We start from the raw sequence: 15200 nt of genomic DNA, 5'->3' as shown, positions 1-15200 counted from the left end.
GACTGGGTTGAATTTCATTTCAGTCTTCTTTAATGTAGACTTAATTGATTTTGACACCTCTAGCAAAAATGTGAACTACAGTGCAACTATCTTTGGATTTGTAATATCTGTACCACCATCTGTAAAAAAACAAACATCTTTACAAAAGGTATGAGGGCATTCAAAAAATTTACAGGGCAATTAATTTAATGCCCTTTGTAGATTACACGGGAGAAAGTATGACAGGATGGGTTGATAGAATTATAGAAGAGCACACTTTTTGAAGAAGAATCAGGATGGCTCTGCTAAAAAAAGTCCTGCCTTATTAACATTTTAGAATTCTTCGAAAATGTCAATAAGTATCTCTATACATTCACAACTGATATAGTTCAAGTGTCTTAGAAATCGGATCTGTCAATCTTCAGGGCTTTTATCCAGTTAAAGAACAACCCACTAGACAACATCCTTCAAGAGGTCATTCTGAAATTCATTATATTAACATCTCCAGCTCTTGCACACTTTATTCTGGTAGATCTCGAGAAAATCCATCAAAAGCTTTTGAGTAAACTTAGCAGTTGAATGGATAGATGCTTTCACTGCAGAAAAAGCAGTGAAAATACTTAGGAGCTTAAAGCATTTTTCATATGAGGGAAAGCTACAATCTTTGGGGACATGAAATACATTTATAATATTCTATACTGTATAGAGTATTTTTTTCTTCCTTTCTTAATCTAAATTAGATTGATTGGAAAGAGTTCCAGGCAAGGAAGAAGGAAGTAGTCTGTCACTTAATGAATATATTGGATTTCCTGCTTTTAGATGTGACAATGGTCATCAGTTTAGATAGCTTGAAAAGGTAAATTAGAGAAAATCATGATGAGTAAGTCTATCACTCCCTTAGGCTAGTGAGGTATCTGCCATCTTCTGGTTCCAAACATTAACTGTCGTGGAGAAGGACTATTATCAAAACGACCTAGTGGCATTCTGGATAATTCTCTATGCGGGAAGAACTGTCTATGATAAGTTAAGAGAAGCCCCAATAAATTTCCACTAAAATATTAAATACTAACTACTACTCAAGCTATCATAGCTTCTTTAAACCACTCTGAAAGAACTCTTTTCCATTTCCAACCTGAAGCTGGATTGAGTGATATTTGTTAGTGGGACAGTAAATAAGGGATAGTGTGATTTGTCACTTCAGTGAGTAAATGGAATAAACATATTCCTTAAACAATTCAGAGCTAAACAGCAATAAACATAGAAACTTCATTTTCATGGACCATCAATGGCTTCCCAGTCATCATGCAACTCTGAATGGATAACAATCACTAAATCAATTAAAAATATAATCATCTAAGATCTCCAGAACATTTATTTTAGCCTCATGGTACATTTCTGAATTCTCTTTTACATCATATTTTCAGGTGCAGGAAATAAAAATGTTGAAATGTCTCCCATAGCTTCATTCTACACACCATAAAACATGTTCAAGAATTTTTTTTTCTGGGTAAATATTATGCATCTAATGTTCTTGAGGCCGAGCATAGCTTACTTAATTTCCCACCTGAGAGCAGTTCTAAGGAATTGAGCTTGGATGAGCAGTTGGCTTCCTTGAAAATGTTCAAGGTTTAGGACTGGCAAGGTTATTTCTGCAGCTTTCTGGTTCCAATTTCTTTGCTTTACAAGCGAAGCTTTCACTGATCTGGGAGCAGATTATTCATTCGAAAAGGGCACAGCTATAGAATAGAACAGCATTGACTGCTTTATGCTGTAAAAATGCTTTAGTTCAATGTTTTTTTCTCTCCCAGCATTGAGCTGCTTTTGATTTGGGCTTGCTGCTGGAGCTTACCAAAGTGATATTTTTGAAGACAACGCGGGGAATCTTACTACACCCCAAAATAAGCACAAATAAAATTGGTGATGAAGACGATGACGTCAGTGGTTGAAGCTGTTCTCAATCCATCTTTAATTTGATACTCCTATACCCCAAGGCATAGAGAGTGGTCATCAGCAAGAGGTTCTTTGAATCAATTCAGGGTGGTTGGAATTAGACAAAATCACAAATCACACATTGTGCTAAACTATGATGTGCTTAACCATGCTTTGCTGAGTAAGCTATAATTGTTGGTTTCATAGATTGCTCATTCACTAAAATAACCACAACGATAATTTAAAAAAACCCATTAAAAACAACATTTCATGCATGTTACAAAATCCAACAAGCAAATAATCACTACACTAAACAAGCTCATCCAGAATTCCCTAATATCTGTGGAAGAGCCAGGTCTTTAGTGCCTTACAAAAAGCTGGAAAAGTTGGGGCCATCTGATTCCTGATTCCTACAGCTCAGTTTCACCAACAAGGTCTCACATCTGGTTATCCGTGGCATAGTACTCATGCCACAAGATTCTCACTGATGATGACAACACCCTACTCCTCCTTTGCCATAAATGGTGCTTTAAGAATTCCAATAGCTGGTTTCACACTACACTCTCACTGAAAACCAAATGAGGTTCAGTTCACCCATCACATTAAGACATACTGCAATTAATTTGGAGGTATGTTACTGGTTGTGTGAACCAACCAACTGTGGATTTTAAATAATGGTGAAGCAAGATATGGTTCAGTGTGATGTGTAACCTCCACTAAAAAGAGAAAGAGAGAAAGAAAGGAAAAGGAAAGAGAGGTGTGGGGGGCATAAAATGTCATTCCTCTCAAAACTGCAGGTCTCCTCAGCTATTTTTCTCTCTGCTTGTTTCATTAACAAGAGCATGATAGGGCTATCCTTTGGAATTTATGTTGAATTACCTTGCTTCAGTTACAGATTTTTAGGGTTTTTTTTTATAATGTTCTTTATTCAAACCAGCTCACAATTAGTGTCAACTTATCAAAATAATCACTTGTGGAGGTAGGGGGAGCATTTCACCAAGCTTATCAAAGAAACCAAATTAGACACTCACAGTTCACTAAACATGGGACAAATTTAGTATGAACGATTCCAGGAGTCCATGTATAAGGTGTGAAGAACAAAATAAGAATGAATTGATCCTGAGATGAATGCCAGTTTGCTGAAACATAGTTGATAAAGCAGTCCACAACTGACTCAGTCCTTGCAATACACCAAGACATCAATTCTGATTTACAAGCCATTATGTCTGGTATCATGTAACATATGAAGCCAAAATATGCTGGCTTACCATGGTATGTGATCTCAGCCAACATGTGTTGGGCTTCCTGACATTCAAAGGTCCAGAGCAAACTGGTTTAAATCCAGTTCAGAAAACTTGATTTCCCCCCCCCCCACACAAGATTGATGCTCACAGAAGATGGATTCACTTGTAGTCATTTGTGATGTTGTGGTGAATGTGTTGGACTAGGAGTGGAGAGAACTAGCACAAATCCACCCTCTGCCATGGAAGCTGTCTGGATGACTTTGGACCAGTTCCTCTCTCTCTTGGCCCAACCTATCTCATAAGGTTGTTGTTGTGGGTCAAAAATAGAGGAAGAGGGGATGCTATGCATGAATACTGCCTTGAGATTTTGAATCAAATGCAGGACATCCATCTAATGAATAAATCAATGTCCCCACTAGTGACTTACAGCATCTTCTGGTATCACACATTATGGCCATATCAGCACAGTGATGGTTGGGTGATTCTGGATGTTTTTAGAAGCTTCTGTAAGTCACTACTGGGGAAATAACCTTTGTCAGGGCCATTTCCTTAGCTCAACTTACACCCAAAAGAAGAATAGGGGGAAAAAATGAAATCAAGAAATGCCCTGCAAAAGTGTAAGCACTGGGATTGTGAATCATATCATTGGCCCTATTAGGACAAGAAAGCCATCATTAGTTTTAAGCATAAAACCAAAATGTTTGTGCAGTTTAAACACAGAGTTGTCCTGATTTAATAATGTGTGTCAAATAAGTTGCAGGATCCTGACCTTTTACTGGCATTGCTTGGATCAAAATGCTTTTTTCCTGACTTCAGCGTGCCATTAGGCAGGCTTTTCAGGAAACAGGGTTTATTTTTAGCTCCTGCAAAGTAAAAAAAAGCAATATGAGAAGATCAGTTTCCCATGCTTGGATCTGAAAGTAAATGAGAATGATCCATCCTCTCTGCTGTACCAAATGAACACATGAGCTGAAAATCACTAAAGCATGTGCTAAATGTGTGTGTGTGTGTGTGTGTGTGTGTGTGTGTGTGGAGAAAGAGAGAGAGAGAGAGAGAGAGCGAGAGAGAGAATCTTACTGTATCTGCTGTGAATTCAGTTTTGCAGACCTAAAGGTAGATCATGGATCTCTAGATCAGAGGTGCTCAGCTGGGGACCAAGTCATGTGCAATTCCCCAAAAGCCTTGGGTGTAGTCTCAGGCTTCAGAACCTTCAAAAAGGTTACCTAATTATAATGTTTAATGGAACAGGGAGAGAAATCATTAAATACTTGGGGAATCATCATATGAACTCTAATTCACTTAATTTAATCGGAATCAAATTAAAACAAATAGAGTTTATATCCTGTCTCTATCCGGTTTTTGGAATCTGGATCCTACCATGCTACTCAAGGTCCAAGAGAGGTTGTCAGCCCAAATGCACAACCATGTTTTAGATGCTTAAGGATTAAAGGAGTGATCTAAGGAGCTTGTCTAGACAGGTTGTCTGTCTAAGAAAGGTGAGAATGACACCTTGGATTTCATACTCTGCTGTGACCTGCACTTTTACAGTGCCTTTGCCCTGTTTATACCTTCAGCATCTCTTCTTAATATATTTATTAAGTATAATATAAATATAAAATATTTTATATATATATAAAATAAAATATATTTATTAAGTACAATATAAATATATATTGTACTAACATTGTACAAATTACATTTAAGATTGTCTGTCTCCAATCATGTTTAGGTCCTTTGTATATTATACATATACTTTGTATGTAATATCTCAACAAGATATTACCCAGAAAGCCTATGTAATTGCTTTTGTGATAAGTTACTGCTGCAGATTTTTTTTTTCCCTGTAAGGTTTTGCTGCAAGATTTTCATTCAAAGGAAAAAAGAAAATGTTCCAGGAGTTGTCATAGCTTAATGCAAAAGTCTGCAGCCAAGAATACAAAAGGCCTTTGCACATCTACAAGTTATCCAAAATGTACCTCTTTCCAAGTCTATACCCTAACTAAAGTGATCAACACTTGAGCAATGAATTTCTCTGCCATTCTGCCTACCCTTGCCTCATTTATGAACATCACCAGCAAATGTTGTTTGGCAGGATAGAAACTGAAGGTACTTGGGCAAGGCATCAACTATTCCAATTGGGAAAAAGTTTTGCTTTGTCAAAGATGGCTCAAGAGAAGTCTATAGCAGTCCTCAGGAAATGTAATTTCCTACATTCCTTCACACTTAGCCTGCTGCCGGGCAACACATCACACCCTGAAGAGAGGAAAAGGGAAAGATTACACACCCAGTTTTCCTCCCACTGATCACCACTGCTGGATTAACTGTGACTGACAGGTAAACCAGAAAGCCAGTTTGGTGTAATGGTTCAGATGCCACACTAGATACCAGGAGAATGTATGTTCTAGTCCTCCCTTCATTACAGAAGCTGGCTGGATGACTTTGGGCCAGTCCCTGTCTCAGTCCAACCCACCTCATAGACTTCTTGTCATGGATAAAATAGGAGGAGGAAACATTACATATGCTAACTTGAGTTGCACAAATAAAATTGGGGATATAAATCAGATAAATACATAAACAGTAGCAAGGAAAAGCTTTGGTAGAACTTCAATGGCCAGGGAAAAGGGGGCCTGTGCCCCAAAGCCTTGTGTGGTACAGCAAAAGCCCCCTTAAACTTGGCCCTGAATTGTAAATTATAATTAACAGAAGGGGGAAATTATTAAAAAAGAGGGGGACTATTTTGCATGTCACAAATTGGGTTGAAATAAAATTAAATATATAGTTTTGGTTTTGGTTCCACCCACTGTTATGCCATTCGTAGACTATGTGCATCCCTCAACCTGATAAAAGTGATGTATTTCTGCTGTATACGTAATTTCATTTGGATCCATGGATTGATTTTTTTGCTCCCCTTGCCATTCCCCAAATAAATCTTCTCAAAACACTGTTCAGTTCATCACCAAGCTCAGAAATCTTTATTTTCAAAAAGAGAGAACTTAAAAGAAGGTGCTTGCAAAATGCTTTCCGAGAATTGCACAGCCTTATAAAAGAATAACCCTTCCCAAATGACACTTAAAACATTGCTCCTTATTTCATTGCACACCCTCTGGAAAAGTATCCATTTTCACCTCAGAGGTGAATCTCTGAATAAGTGAGATAGATTCTTTATTTGCGGTGGGAGCATCTTTCTATCCTTGAGTGCCTAATGTATTTTTAAAGAAGGAGACGCAAACAGCTGGAAGGAGGCAGGCTGCTAAGGTTTCACCACCATGCAAAAAAAAAAAAAGAGAAAAAAACCCTAAATCAGCAACTTTGGGAGTCCTCACATATTTCTCTGCATGACTTGGTGCTTCTGGAACTTGCAACAGGAGGGAAATAATGAAGACAAACAGGTTGGCATGAAGAATACTGCAACAGAAATTGATGCTGACACTTCTGCTAATAGTGCCATCAACTTTCTCTTGCAACCAAACCAAGAATGTCATCAGTAAGTATTATGGACTATTGGAGTGAAAGAAGAAAGAGTCCCAAATATATCTGCTTCAAATGCTATGTGTGCTTATCTAGACATAGAGGTTTAAACTGCTTGCCATACTTTTCACATGAAGTTTAACAAGCAAGTCATGGATGCTACGTGTATTCAATACAAGTCAGGTAGTCTTGGTGGCCCCAGCATGGTGCTGCCTACGTACATCAATCTTTCCATAGAGAATTTAGATGTCCACGACCTTCATTGCTTCATCTGATCTTCTGAAAGTTTTAAAATATTAATATGTTAAAATATGGGAATCGGACACTCTTCAAAACAACATGCTCTCCTCCTGAAATACCTTTGTTTTCAAGAATGCCACTGGGCCCCTCATGGACCCACAGGGATGCTGAAAAATAAAAATGGTGTGTGCCTTCAGCCTAGTACTTCACTTGCTGATAAGTTGAATTACAGCTCTCTGAATACTCATTCCTGATGTCTGGAAGTCTGGCTTCCTTGAAAAGTGCAATGCAAAACCTAAGAACTTCAGCTAGTTTTGATACCATTATTTCTAAAACCATTTCATGTGGCTAAAAGACATGTTTCAGGATAACCAGCTTATACTGAACATCTTACATTTTTAATTCTGCATCATTTCATAATAAAAAGGACAACATGAACATTGAAATTGTCTATATGGCAGCACCAGACCAGCGTAGAAGGCAAAAGCATGGCTCATAAATCCTCAGGAAAGAAATTAGCTTTTCCCCCAACCTGGACATGAAGAAACAATTCTCTTTGTGAGGATCACAGATCCATCAGCAAGGAATTTTGCTGAGGTCTGCCAAGCTGCTGAGAACAAATAATTGAATGATTTGCACATCCCTCTCCACCCAATCAATCAATTAAAGCTCATGAAGGAAGCAATCTATTTGCTTATTTAACCAAACTAGTTTTTAATGGCAAGCAATAACATTTCATCTGTTTTAGGAACATGTTTAGTGACAGATTGAAAAGAAAAGGAAATAGGTAAAGCAATTAGCTTTTCTTTAGTATCAAGAATCTATTTTCAAGCCGTTTGTCCTTCTTCTCTAGCACATAATTAGTTTTGAATATCAAAAGTATTTTGATTTTGTAGACTTCCTATTACATAAACATTTTGGGACCGTTCTGGAGAAGTGAACCCTGAAGTTTGCCAAAAAAAAAAAAAAAGTAAAACCAAAAGAGGAGGTAGGTCCCAAAAAGGCATCCTATGCTACAATTTGCCTTAAAATTTGCTTTTGACAAAAGTTTTCTTCTGAGCAAGAGGCTTTTGTTTTTCTCAAAGCTTGAGAATTTCTTTTAAATTTCTCTAGAAGGCATTTTTGAGATTTTAGTTTTGATGTACTGGAGCATGCTACAGCTGGTGTGCTATTTCTCTTATGCATCTGTCCATCACCCTGAAACCTCTTGGAGAAGCATCAAATCATGAGAAAGATTGCTGCCTTTTGTCACTAAATATGTGCAAGAATGTACCACACTTCACCCAGGAGAACCTCATCAAAATTCTCCCTTCCTTTGAAGTAAAGTATGAAAAACACTCTTCTTTTCTCCAGTTGAATATAAGCTTGTAAAGAAAAGGTGTAGCGGAATGTGTCTACACTATTCCTCATCCACATAACTGAAGAATCAGAATACTGACTGATTCATGGGTGAGAGTATTATGAGAGAGGGCATAGCCAAGTGACTGGAATGCATTTCATTGCAAATCCCACTTGTGCCATTGACCAGTAGCTGTTTAAAAGGCTAATACCTTGATGCCTGACTTCTGGGCTTCCCAGAGACATCTGCTTAATCATGGTGGAAAGCAGGATGCTGGACTCAGTGGAGCCCCATTCTTCCAAAGATCTTGGCAACCTTTCCATGGAAGAATCATACTTTGCAAATCCAAACCAACATGATCCTGTTTCTCTTCCACTGTAAGAAAACATTGTAGAAAGGTGGATTGTGAATATACAACACAAGCTGCATTGGTTGCCCGTTTGCTTCCAGGTCCAATTCAAGGTGCTGGTTTTAACCTTTAAAGCCCTACATGGCATGGGACTGAGTTATCTAAAGGGCTGCCTCTCCCCAATTACATCTACCCGTCCCATCAGATTTGGCAGAGAGGGCATGTTGGGGTCCCGTCAGCTAGTGACTTACACTTGGTGGGTCCCAGGAGGTGGGCCTACCTGTCATGGTGCCCACCTTATGGAACATTCTTCCCTCCCCTTGAAGTGAGTTCAACCCCATTCCTCTTAATATTCTGTAAGTCCCTCAAGACCTGGCTTTGTCATCAGGCCTGGGGTTCCCAGGGGACCGGTGACCTTCTAAGATGGCCTTTTCATTCATTTACTCTCTCCTGTATCTGATGGTTTGTATTTTTAGAACAATTGTTTTATATTTTTAATAATGATTGTGTGTGTAGATAGAAAGATAGAAAGATAGAAAGATAGAAAGATAGAAAGATAGAAAGATAGAAAGATAGAAAGATAGAAAGATAGAAAGATAGAAAGATAGAAAGATAGAAAGATAGAAAGATAGATATAGTTTTGTAGATAGAAAGATAGATAGATAGATAGATAGATAGATAGATAGATAGATAGATAGATAGATAGATATAGTTTTATTTCATTATTGTACACTGCCCAGAGTCACTTTGTGTGAGATGGGTGGCCATATAAATGTAATAAATAAATAAATAAACAAACAAACAAACCCACACATAGATTTGCAGCTTCTCTGAAAGAAGAGGCACAGTGAGTAGGTTTGCACACCATAATAACCCATTGTTTTATCAAGGTTGACTGAATAAGCCACAATGGACTGGCTCATGTGCACACTAAGACAAAAATAAGAGTCACACAAAGGCTTCCCACAATGTGTAAAGCAAGTCCTAGTCTTCCGTTTCATAAGGAAAAAATTGACCCCATCTAAATGTCTCAATGGGTAGTAACACCTAACCAACATTAGCTTATCTTGGGAAGTTAAGCAGGATCAGACCTGATTAATAATGAGTTGTAAGATCAGCAGAAAATTTCAGGGCTGTAAGACAGACAGACAAATAGCTATCTCAGAAGATGGGCACTGGTGAATCAGTTCTGTATCGTTGCCAAGAAAATTCACGGACGTGTGCATAAAATCTCCGAAGCTTGAAGGAGATTTTATTTAATTACGACAGAGCGATATTGATTGCTTTCTTTTTTTTATGTTGCACATTGGCAGCATAATAGTATACTCCATTATCAGCACACATATCACTACAGCTGATTTCCACAAGTATGTGTTTTTATTGCATGTATATTGCAATCTTATACACATCTAATAAAAGCAGAATTTAACAAGGACTGATGCTCAGGGCCTTGAGCACCGAACTGCTGCAAGGACAACGAATAAAAATTGGCTCTAGCAGATCAAAGGAATGAACCAAATGACTGGATTCCCCAAGCCATTTCCACTTCTGTTTGCAAAGATTAATTTAGTTTAGATACAAAATATTGTATCATAGGTGGCTCTTCTCAAAGAAACAACCTCAGGTGGACTGAATAAACATTTCTTCATATCAACTGTCTTTTTTATTTCTTTCTCAGAAATTCACACTCTCTCCTCTTTTCTCAGCTTTGATGGAGAAGAAGTCAACCTTCCATCTGTCGGCGCTGCAATGATCTATACCAAATCAATAGTCAGACTCCCTTAGCATTAAAGCACCCCCCTCCCTTCCTCTCCATCTCATCATTTTGGAAGGAATAGCCAGCCCTTGTCAAGGAGAGCCACTCTGGCTAATTGGACGCCTGCTCTAAATGCATCTGAGGCCCAGCAAAGTCAGATTTAATGGGAGGGCAAAGGCTAATGCATGACTAGGTGAGATTCACTCCATCTTAGAAAAGTGGGTCAGGGGCTTTTTTTTTTTTTTTAAATCCCTCAATGGGGAGGAAATTGCCTCCAGAAAGCAAATGACATTGCATTAAATAAGAAACACTTCTGCTTTCAAGGTTCTCGCTTGATGTCTCTCAACGTATGTCTTTGTCCTTTCGGCATTGTCCTTGATGAAGCTCCTGGATAAATGTGCGGACGCTGACTCAGCTTCCCAGGCACTCTGGCTTTGCCCTGTTCTGCTCTATATCCTATCCCAGCAGACCAGAACTAAGCTAGTCTCCAAAAGGAACTGGCTTGCTAATAAATATGCTCTGTGATAACAAAGAGGAATGAGTCAAAGTAAACTAAGAATGATGAGGTTCCCAACTTATACACACACTAGCCTGGTGTACCAGTGAGAAGATACTGAATGGATAAATAAATGGCTGCATTTACCTGCATCCAGAGTGAGGAAGGAAACTCCCAATTCCGGGCACATTAATACAGGATGAAAAGGAAAGAGTAATGTGTCCATTCAGGAGAAGAATTAGGAAAGGCTAAAGTACTTGAAATGGAAGGTGCTTGGAAAATTATGTCTCCATCTCCATGCTAATGAAAAGAAGATGGAATTTTCTCCACCAGCCAATTCAGATTCTGCTACCAGTAAAAACCAGTGGTTTATTCCACAAAAGACAGTTAACTAAAGCAAAGCATGGTTAAATAAACCACAGCTTAGTCTGATGTGAAATCAGGTCACCCTTTGGCTAAATTTCTAATCATGCTATACTTATATTCTTTTGACTCAGCAGTGTTGTCTGAAGCAGCCATAACAGTTTATAAATAATGATTCATAGCTTGCCATATGGTGTGAGTCCAGCCAATGTACTTGATTCTGCACACCATGTTTATGCAAGCTATAGCTTAACACAAAGTGTGAACCACATCTATGATTTTTTTCCCAACAGGCCCAGCACTGCAGCAAGCTGAGATTTCATCTCAGTGACAAAACGTGCACTCTGTTGTCATGATTCAAGTCCACCCTTAATGTACTTGCATGTGATGTCATCATGCATGTACAAAAGGGGTGGGCTTTGTTCTGCAACATCATGTTCTTTCCCTTGCCTTCTCCCGAGCGCCCATGTTTCAGCATTCTCATCTGTTATTTTTAAAACACTAGTATGAGCTAGGAATTGTAAAGGGATTGATTTAATCTGAAGGTTCAGAATTAAGGTTTTTAACCTTGCCTCAAAAGGTAATAGAAGTGCATGGAAAAACAAAAAGATTTGCACAGATATGAGACTGAAAGTGTGTTAAAGACTATAGCAATTATCATGAGAAAAGAAACAAAAGAATTCAGAAGCACATTAAGGGAGAAAATGTTGTGTGTGTGTGTGTGTGTGTATTAAAATAATAGGTTTCTGCACAAATAGTCACAAGAGAAAATGAGAAATGGCACAAGGGGTGGAATGTCAGTAAAAAGATGAATATTTGCCAGAAAAGGGAAGAAAGAAGAAAATTGAAGAGAAAGTAGCAAACTGGTTAAGAATGAACAAGACTGCAGAAAGACTCAAAGAGTGAAGGAAAGCTTTTAAATGGTATGAAACAATAGTGAAAGGTAATTGAAGGCACCATAGAAAACTGCAGAATGAAGTAGTGAAGATGACATACAAAGGTATCATATATTTTATTACTTTTATTTTAATATCTACACCACTCTTCATCCCAAAGAAGTAATATACGAAACAACAAGAATAAACCAATATACCATTTTATAAACAATAGGTATTCACTGTGGGCAGTATGAAAATTCTTCCACCCCTGATGAAACAGAACCAAAAGTTCCCCAACTCAGAAATCCTTTTGGGGAGCATTTTGAACCTGGCCCATGATTACTTTGCTAGTTCTTAGGTGAACAGACATGTTTTGAGTGGCAGGGTGGGAGGAACCTAGGAAGAGGGTTCCATAATCATGGTACCAATGTGATGAAGGTCCTACTCTGGGCCACATTTCAGATAGGACCTCAAGCAAAGCTCTCCCAATTAATGTTAATGGATCAGCCAATGAATACTGGGAAGGCTCTTGTTTAATTCCAGGGCACCTAAGATGTTAAGGCTTTATAGTCAAATTCTTAAATTGGAGCAGGGAGCTTACTGGCAAACTGTGCAATACTTTAAGTGTCACTTAAGTGTCACCCATCTCCTTTTGCCACTCCGTATCACAATCTGACAGCTGTGCGATGTAAGACACCATATAAAGCAGATTTTCTTCACTGGGACTCTCCAGATCCCCTGCTGCTATGAGTGCCATAACACCAGCCCTTGGGTTAGTGTGACGTGGGAGTGCAGTCAATGGCTGGGTTAAATTTTACATATTTCATTATGAGTCAAAACATAAAACTCTACCCCCATCTTCCCTTCCAAGTAACTATTACCTTATTGTTCCAGTTAGCTTTTGATTTTGTTGTCCTCCAGCATTCCTAGTTTGGGACTGCTATTTATTTATTTAATTAATTTAATTTAATTTAATTTAATTTTATATTAATTAATCAATCAATCAATTTATTAATGTATACGCCACCCATCTCATATACATGACTCTGGGTGGGATGACAATTAAAACAGAGTAAAAACAATGAAAAACAACCAGAATAAAAACAACCAGAAATAGTATAAAAATAGGATTAGGTTTAGGGTTTGGTATAAAAATAGCAGCCAAGGACACTCATAAACACTGTAACCCCAAAACAGGCTTACCGATACTATCAGGGTCCTAGACCTGATGGCCAAGCCAGGTTTTTAGTGCCTTGCAAAAGGAATATAAGGAGGAGGAGGAGGAGGAGGAGGAGGAGGAGGAGGAAACTTTATTATGGTTATTGAGAAATGTTTGTCTTCATTGGAGAGAAATCTTAACAGACATATCTCTGAAAAGTCCAATTCATTGCTCTAAATATATGATTTCTCTATAGGGAATCTCGGAAGAGATATATTTATCCCATCTTAAAGAACTATCCTGGCAGAGAGCACAATGTCTATCTGTCACTGCTTCTCTCTGCCCAGGACCCTGAAAGATCTTTCCTGATGGCCCGATGTTGTGCTATCATTTGTTGTATCCTTCCTACCTATGGTTGAAGTTTAGCACAAATTTTCATGATTGCCACTGCTATCTGTATTACAGTTACTATAATAATGTACATATTTTAGGTAATCCTATTGCATTGTATGTCTTTTTTAAAATACATAAACCTGTTATTAATAATAATTACAGGTTTATGTATTTCATTGTTGTGCTCTCTGGCCTAAAGGCTATAATAAAGGTTTGATGATGGTGAAGAAGATGATGATGGTGATGAAGATGATGATGATTCCATGTCTGTATCTTGGTTCGTCCTACATTCTCTGTTGATTGAGCTGCAGGCAAAAATAATAAATAAGGCAGCCTATTGGCTTTTTTTTTTTCTGGCACAACTGGCCTCTCTCAGTTTATTCAGGGCTGAGACAGAGTCTCTGTGACCTAATGGCCTCTGCTGACACTCCTTGTCATCCATTGATCTGCTTCTCAGCCCAGCTTAGGGTGCTGAGTGAAGAAGATACTTCTGGTTTTCCTTTATATTCAGAAAGGACAATGGGAGATCTATCTGCATGGATATTTGTCAACAGGCATGAGGGGCAAGCAAAAGACAATGCATATGTGATGACATTGTCACACAAATAACATCCCTTATGTACTTGCACCAGACTAATGATTCAAGGACATATTTGTGTCATTGGCATGATGACATCATAATGGATGTTTTGTCATGTTGATGTCATTGTGGTTTGTTACAACTCTGTAGCTGCTCTATTAAAAGTACTGTGATCAAGCAAGCCCTAACAGGACTCATAGCTTCAACCCCAAATCCAAAGGTTGTGTTGGTCTCAGATGACCGCTCTTGACAGGGTCATGAAGAGGAAGGAGGTGCTGATGTGCCCTGAAACCCTACCTGAATTAAAGATTTGATCTGGGACATCTTGCATGGTTTGAAGCATGTGCTCTGTTACTGATGTGCAGATCCTTATTTTTGTATGTCTGTTCATCAAGAGGTCTAATGTAGTTCATTCTTTTGATCAGATCACTTCAAGGATTGAAGGATTGAAAGCAAGCAACTGTATTTCCTTCAGGGATCTACAGTCTTCTCTCACACAAAAAAAGCTTACAAATCTGGTTTTGGAAAGCTCATTTATTTTTAGAGGAGAACAAGAAGGATGACCCTTTTCTTTATTTTTAGACCACAGATGGTGCCAAGTAAAGTTGTAGGTTACTGTGCAGGGACATAACATAGGCATCTCCCTGCTCTTTGAGAAAGAAGTTGGAAGGAAGCAGAAGGAGCTACTATACAATCAACTTTGTCAATAATCTTCACACCATAGTGAGGAGAAAACGTTCTGACTTTCTCCATTAGAGAAAAGGAGCAGATCAGCATTTAATATCCAGGAAAGAGGGATGTCACATTAAGGCAATAACTTGCTCAAGTTAGGTCCAATACTGTTTCCAGATGCATTTTCACCAGATGTGACATTCGCACCATAGACCTGGGTTCATGCAACATATAAGATTAACCTAAACTGGGCTTTGACAATTTGTTGTTAATGCGTTGTAGATACCATACTCAAGCTACGTGTTGTTATGAGTTTACAAGACTAGTTCTTACTATGTTCATTAGCTGATCTCTT

The sequence above is a fragment of the Python bivittatus genome, unplaced genomic scaffold (genome assembly GCF_059951505.1).
Source record: "Python bivittatus isolate LINGU-HERP-01145 unplaced genomic scaffold, Pbiv_v1 ctg000680_np1212, whole genome shotgun sequence".
Classification (NCBI taxonomy): Eukaryota; Metazoa; Chordata; class Lepidosauria; order Squamata; family Pythonidae; genus Python; species Python bivittatus.
Note: the sequence above shows the minus strand (reverse complement) of the source record.